The following is a 7,462-nucleotide window of genomic DNA, read 5'->3' as shown; positions in this document are numbered from 1 at the left end:
TCCTATCACGTTGGAAGGGGAACTTCGGGATTCCTCTCCAAGTGCAGCAGATGAATAGGGCCCTATCTAGTGTTGAATTTGTCAACTGTGTGTTCCTCTCCAGTGGGGATATGGATCTTGGAGTTGCTCTCAAACATTGACCTGGGGGGTCAGGCCTCTTCTCGTGTTCAGGCATGGAACTCCACTTTCTTCTCGATTGGTTAAAGGAGTGTTAAACCACAGGCGAGTTGAATTTGTAACTGGAGATTGTATCGAGAATTCTCGGGGAATCTGGTCACCTTACGTCTTGTGAGTTGATACTCGAGGATATATTTGAATCTGTGCCGTGGAATCAGACAATATCATGAGTGGTTGGGGACATCGGTTCCTTTTACAATTTTGTTTTGAAACCCTGCGGATCCTTCCTAGGTTCAAGGTGGTCCTGGCCTCCTCGTACAGTGCGACGGGAATGTCCCGATTCCATTCCAGACAAAGCAGGTGAATCGACTGTCATCTGGAAAACAGGACTGGATAATGGGGCACTTTGTCAGTTGTGGCAAGAAAGTCGGTGTTCCTCTCGATTGGGGCGGGGTATGTCGGTGTAATTTTTGCGTTGCATAAAGGATGTAAAGTAACCTGTCATGTTGCAATTGTAATGTGGGATTTCTTTTGAAAATCTGCTACGGAAATGTTCCTCATCACGCCTTGAGGGCAGAATTTTGTGGTTTTCCTCGAGTTGAGGCGGGAAGTTTCGGGTCACTCTCGAATTGCGATGGGGAACTGAGGAATTCGCTTTGTTTCCCCAGGAAAGGAAGGTCTCCTTTTGCGTTGCAAGAGGAATTTCAGGATTCCTCTGGAGGCGTGGAATGGGAATTGGGCTTCATATAGAGATGAGTCCGTTAATTGTGTGCTCCTCTTCTGTGGGTTTGACTTAATTAGGGAGCTTTTTGTGTCGCAGAAATGGTGTTTAGTACCAGTTCGAGTTTTAAGCGAGAATGAGGGATTTCTCTTGAAACTCTGGAGCAGATAATTTCCTCATCTCGCATTGATGGGGGAATCTTGTGGTTTTTCTCGAGTTATGGCGGGAAGCTTGTAGTCTCAATCGAGTTACGGCCGGGACCTCAGGAACTTACTTGTGTTGCTTCAGGAAAGTCAGTTCTTTTTATGTGTTGCTAGGAGAGCTTCGGTATTACTCTCCAGGCCTGGAATGGGAATAGAGCCTCATCTAAGAATGAGTCTGTATATTGTGTTCTCCTCTGCATTGGGGACAGCTAAGTCTGTGAACTTTTTGAGTCGCATAAAGGGTGTCAGGTACCCCTATGTGATTCAAGCGGCATTGTGGGATTTCTCTTGAGAGTCTGCAGCAGAAAACTTCCTCATTTCCCATTGATGGGGAATTTGTACTTTTCTTTGAGTTTTGGCGGGAAGCTTGGGGTTCCTCTCGAGTTGCCAGGGGGACCTCAGGAGCTCTCTCATGTTGTCCCAGGGAAGTCTGGTTTCCTTTCGTGTTGGAACGGGTACCACGGTATTCTTCCTGTGGCACAGCAGAGGAATAGCAACAAATGTAGCATTGTGTAGGTAAATTGTGTGTCTCCCTCAGTGGTGCCGGATATGTCGGTGAAGTTTTGAGTCACATAAAGGGTGTCAAGTACTGCTACAAGTTTCAAGCGGGAATGTGGGATTTCTCTTGAGACTTTGCAGCAGAAAATTTCCTCATCTCTCATTGATGGGCGAATATTTTGGTTTTTCTCCAGTTGCGGCGAGTAGCTTGTACTCTCTGTCTAGTTGCAATGGGGATCTCAGTATATTGCCGGTGTTGTCCCAGGGAAGTCTGGTCTCCTTTCGTGTTGGAACTGGAACCACGGTATTCTTCCCGTGGCAAAGCAGAGGAATAGGGCCGAATCTAGCGTTGTGTAGGTAAATTGTGTGTTCTTCTTCATTGGGGCCAGTTATGTCGAGGAAGTTTTGAGTCGCATAAAGGGTGTCAAGTACCCTTTCGAGTTTCAAGGGGGGATGTGGAATTTTTATGAGACTCTGCTTTGGAAAAGATCCTCATCTCGCCTTGAGGGCTGAATCTTTTGGTTTCTATCGAGTTGTGGTGAGAAGCTTGTGGTCCCTCTGGAGTTGCAACAGGGACCTCAGGAACTCACTCATAGTCTTTAGGGACATCAGTTCTCCTTTCGTGTTGCAAGGAGTGCTTCGGGGTACCTCTCGAGGCGTGGAATGGGAATAGACAATGATCTAAGTTTGAGTCCGGAAATTGTGTGCTCCTCAGTACTGGGACAGCTATGTCAGGGAAAGTTTCGGGTCACATAAAGGGTGTCAAGTACCCATAAGAGATTCAAACGGAAATGTGGGATTTCTCTTGAGACTCTACAGCAGGAAAGTCCCTCATCATGCCTTGAGGGCAGAATGTTGTGGTTTTTATTGAGTTGCGGCAGGAACCTTGGGGTCCCTCCCGAATTGCGACGGGGACCTCAAGAACTCGCTCCCATTGACCCTGGAAAGTCAGGTCTCTTTTCGTGTTGGAAGGGGTACTTAGAGATTCCTGTCGAGGCATGGAATAGGAATTGGGTCTCATCTAGAGATGAGTCCGTTAATTGTGTTCTCCTCTCCTGTGGGGAGGGCTTAAACAGGGAGCTTTTTATATGCAGAAAGGGTGTCAAGTGTCCGTTCGAGTTGAAAGCGGGAATGTGGGGTTTCTCTTGAGACTCTGCAGCAGAAATATTCCTTATCTCGCATTGATGTGGAAGTTTTTGATTTTTCTCGAGTTGCGGTGGAAGCATGTGGTTTCTCTCGAGTTACGTCGGGGACCTCAGGAACTCGCTTGTGTTGCTTCAGGCAAGTAAGGTCTCCTTTCGTGTTGCAAGAGATCTTCTGGATTACTCTTGAAGGGTGGAATGAGAATAGGGCCTCATTGAAGAATGAGTCTGTAAATTGTTTTCTCCTCTCCATGCGGGCAGCTATGTCATGGAACTTTTTGAGTCGCATATAGGATGTCAAGTACCTGTAGGAGTTTCAAGCGGAAATGTGGGATTTCTCTTGAGAGTATGCAGCGGAAAATTTTCTGATCTCACATTCAGGGTAGAATCTTGTAGTTTTTCTCAAGTTGTGGCAGGAAGCTTGGGGTCCCTCTCAAGTTGTGTGGGGGAACTCAGGAATTCGCTCTTTTTGTCCCACGGTAGTCTGGTCTCCTTTCGTGTTGGAACAGGCACTACGGTATTCTTCCTGAGGAGCAGCAGAGAAATAGGGCCAAATCTAGCAATGTGTAGGTAAATTGTGTGCTGTTCCTCAGTGGGGCCGGTTATGTCCTGGAAGAATTGAGTCGCATAAAATGTGTCAAGTACTCCTACGAGTTTCAAGCGGGAATGTGGGATTTCTCCTGAGACTTTGCAGCAGAAAATATCCTCATCTCGCATTGATGGGCGAATATTTTGGTTTTTCTCCAGTTGCGGATGGTAGCTTGTAGTCTCTCTCGAGTTGTCACGGGGATCTCAGGATATTGCTGGTGTTGTCCCAGGGAAGTCTGGTCTCCTTTCGTGTTGGAACGGGAACGACGGTATTATTCCCATGGCGCAGAGGAAGAGGGCTGAATCTAGCGTTGTGTAGGTAAATTGTGTGCTGTTCCTCAGTGGGGCCGGTTATGACGGGGAAGTTTTGAGTCGCATACAGGGTGTTAAGTACCCTTTCTAGTTTCAAGCCAGAATGTGGAATTTCTCTTGAGACTCTGCAGCAGAAAAGTTCTTCATCTCGCATTGATAGGGGAATCTTGGGGTTTTTTCTCGAGTTGTGGCAGGTAGCTTGTAGTCTCTCTTGAGTTACGTCGGGGACCTCAGGAACTCGCTTGTGATGCTTCAGGGAAGTCAGGTCTCCTTTCGTGTTGCAAGAAGAGCTTTGGAATTACTCTGCAGGCATGGAATGGGAACAGGGCCTCATCTAAGAATGAGTCTGTATATTGTGTTCTCCTCTCCAATGTTGACAGCTAATTCTGGGAACTCTTTGAGTCTCATAAATGGTGTCAGGTACTCCTACGTGTTTCAAGTGGCATTGTGGAATTTCTCTTGAGACTCTGCAGCAGAATACTTCCTCAATTCGCATTGATGGGGAATCTTTTGGGTTTTTTTTGTGTGTGTGTCTTACCACGGGAAGCTTAGTATCCTCTCGAGTTGCCAGGGGACCTCAGGAACTTGCTCGTGTTATCCCAGGGAAGTCTGGTCTCCTTTCATGTTGGAACGGTCACTACGGTATTCTTCCCGTGGCACAGCAGAGGAATAGTGCCGAATGTAGCGTTGTGTAGGTAAACTGTGTGCTCTTCCTCAGTGGGACCGGTTATGTCAGGGAAGTTTTCAGTCGCATAAAGTGTCAAGTACTCCTACGAGTTTCAAGAGGGAATGTGGGATTTCTCTTGAGACTTTGCAGCAGAAAATATCCTCATCTCACATTGATGCGCGAATCTATTGGTTTTTCTCCAGTTGCGGGGTGTCGCTTGTAGTCTCTCTCGAGTTGCGACGGGGATATCAGGTTATTGCTGGTGTTGTCCCAGGGAAGTTTGGTCTCCTTTTGCGTTGGAAGGGAACCACGGTATTCTTCTTGTGGCGCAGCAGAGGAATAAAGCCGAATCTAGCTTTGTGTAGGTAAATTGTGTGCTGTTCCTCAGTGGGGCCAGTTATGTTGGGGAAGTTTTGAGTCGCATAAAAGGTGTCAAGTACCCTTTCGAGTTTCAAGCGGGAATGTGGAATTTTTCTGAGAGTCTGCATTGGAAAAATTCCTCATCTCACCTTGAGGGCTGAATCTTCTGGTTTCTCTCGACTTGTGGTGGGAAGCTTGTTGTCCCTCTCAAGTTGCGACGGGGAACTCAGGAACTAACTCGTGGTCTTCAGGGACATCAGTTCTCCCTTCGTGTTGCAAGGAGAGCTTCGGGATTCCTCTCGAGGTGTGGAATGGGAATCGGGCATGATCTAAGTTTGAGTCCGGAAATTGTGTGCTCCTCACTACTGGGGACAGCTATGTCAGGGAACGTTTTGGGTCGCATAAAGGTTGTCAAGTACCCGTACAATTTTCAAGCGGAAATGTGGGATTACTCTTGAGAATCTGCAGCAGAAAAGTTCCTCATCATGCCTTAAGGGCAGAATGCTGTGTTTTTTCTTGAGTTGCGGTTTGAAACTTGGGGTCCCTCTCGAATTGCGACGGGAACCTCAGGAACTCGCTCCCATTGACCCTGGAAAGTCAGGTCTCCTTTTGTGTTGGAAGGGGAACTTAGAGATTTCTCTCAAGGAATGGAATGGTAATTGGGACTCATCTACGTATGAGTCCGTTAATTCTGTGCTCCTCTCCTGTGGGGACAGCTTAATCAGGGAGCTTTTTATATGCAGAAAGGGTGTCAAGTGTCCGTACAAGTTGAAATCATGAATGTGGGGTTTCTCTTGAGACTCTGCAGCAGAAATATTCCTCATCTCGCATTGATGGGGAATCTTTTGATTTTTCTCGACTTGCAGCGGGAAGCATGTAGTCTCTCTCTCGTTACGTCAGGGACCTGAGGAATTCGCTCGTGTAGCTTCAGGGAAATCAGGTCTCATTTCCTATTGCAATGAGAGCTTCGGGCTTACTCTGGAGGAATGGAAAGGGAATAGGGCGTCATTAAGAATGAGTCTGTATATTGTGTTCTCCTCTCCAGTGGGGACAGCTATATCATGGAATTTTTTGAGTCACATAAAGGGTGTCAGGTACCCCTACTAGTTTCAAGCGGCATTGTGGGATTTTTCTTGACACTCTGCAGCAGGACACTTCCTCATCTCCCATTAATGGGGAATCTTGTGGTTTTTATCGAGTTATGGCGGGAAGCTTAGGGTTCCTCTCATGTTGCCACGGTGACCTCAGTAACTCGCTTGTATTGTCCCAGAAAAGTCTGGTCTCCTTTCGTGTTGGAATGCAAACCACAATATTCTTCCCGTGGCGCAGCAGAGGAATAGGGCCGAATCTAGCATTGTGTAGGTAAATTGTGTGCTCTTCCTCAGTGGGGCCGGTTATGTCGGGGAAGTTTTGAGTCACGTAAAGGGTCTCAAGTACCCCTATGAGTTTCAAGAGGGAAAGTGTGATTTCTCTTGAGACTTTGCAGCAGAAAATTTCCTCATCTCGCATTGATGGGTGAATCTTTTGGGTTTTCTCCTGTTGCGGCGGGTAGCTTGTAGACTCTCTCAAGTTGCGACGGGGATCTCAGGATATTGCTGGTGTTGTCCCCGGGAAGTCTCGTCTCCTTTCGTGTTGTAACGGGAACCATGGTATTTTTCCCGTGGCACAGCAGAGGAATAGGGCCGAACCTAGCATTGTGTAGGTAAACTGTGTGCTCTTCCTCAGTGGGACCGGTTATGCCAGGGAAGTTTTGAGTCACAAAAAGGTTGTCAAGTTCCCTTTTCGAATCAAGAGGGAATGTGGAATTTTTCTGAGAGTCTGCATTGTGTAAGTTCCTCATCTCGCCTTGAGGGCTGAATCTTTTTTTTTCTTCTCGAGTAGTGGTGGGAGGACTGTGGTCCCTCTCGAGATGCGACGGGGACCTCAGGAACTCACCCGTGGTCTTCATGGACATAAGTTCTCCTTTCGGGTTGCAAGGAGAGCATCGGGATTCCTCTCGAGGTGTGCAATGGGAATAGGGCCTGATCTAAGTTGAGTCCGGAAACTGTTTGCTCCTCAGTATTGGGGACAGCTATTTCACAGACCATTTTATGTCGCATAAAGTGTGTCAAGTACCCGTACGAGTTTCAAGCAGAAATGTGGGATTTCTCTTGAGACTCTGCAGCAGAATTGTTCCTCATCATGCCTTGAGGGCAGAATGCTGTGGTTTTTCTTGAGTAGCGGCGGGAACCTTGGGGTCTCTCTTGAATTGTGACGGGGACCTCAGACACTTGCTCCAATTGAACCTGTAAAGTCAGGTCTCCTTTCGTGTTGTAAAGGGGAACTTAGAGATTCCTCTCGAGGCGAGGAATGGGAATTGGGCCTCATCTAGAGATGAATCCGTTAATTGTGTTCTCCTCGCCGGTGGGGACGGCTTAATCAGGGAGCTTTTTGTGTCGAAGTAAGGGTGTCAAGTATCCGTTCGAATTTAAACCTGGAATGTGAGGTTTCTTTTGAGACTCTGCAGCAGAAATATTCCTCATCTTGCATTGATGGGGAATCTTTGATTTTTGTCGAGTTGTGGCGTTAAGCATGTGGTCTCTCTCGAGTTATGTCGGGGACCTCAGGAACTCGCTCATGTTGCTTTAGGGAAGTCAGGTTTCCTTTCATGTTGCAAGAGAGCTTCTGGATTACTCTGGAGGCATGAAATGAGAATAGGACCTCATCTAAGAATCAGTCTGTAAACTGTGTTCTCCTCTCTGTACGGTATACTATGTCATGGAACTTTTTGTGTCACATAAAGGGTGTCAAGTACCCATACAAGTTTCAAGCGGAAATGTAGGATTTCTTTTGAGACTCTGTAGGGGAAAATTTT

Source organism: Moschus berezovskii, chromosome 20 (assembly GCF_049115385.1).
Source record: "Moschus berezovskii isolate FMDL1 chromosome 20, NW_MosBer_1.0, whole genome shotgun sequence".
NCBI lineage: Eukaryota > Metazoa > Chordata > Mammalia > Artiodactyla > Moschidae > Moschus > Moschus berezovskii.
This window is presented reverse-complemented; position numbering follows the sequence as displayed.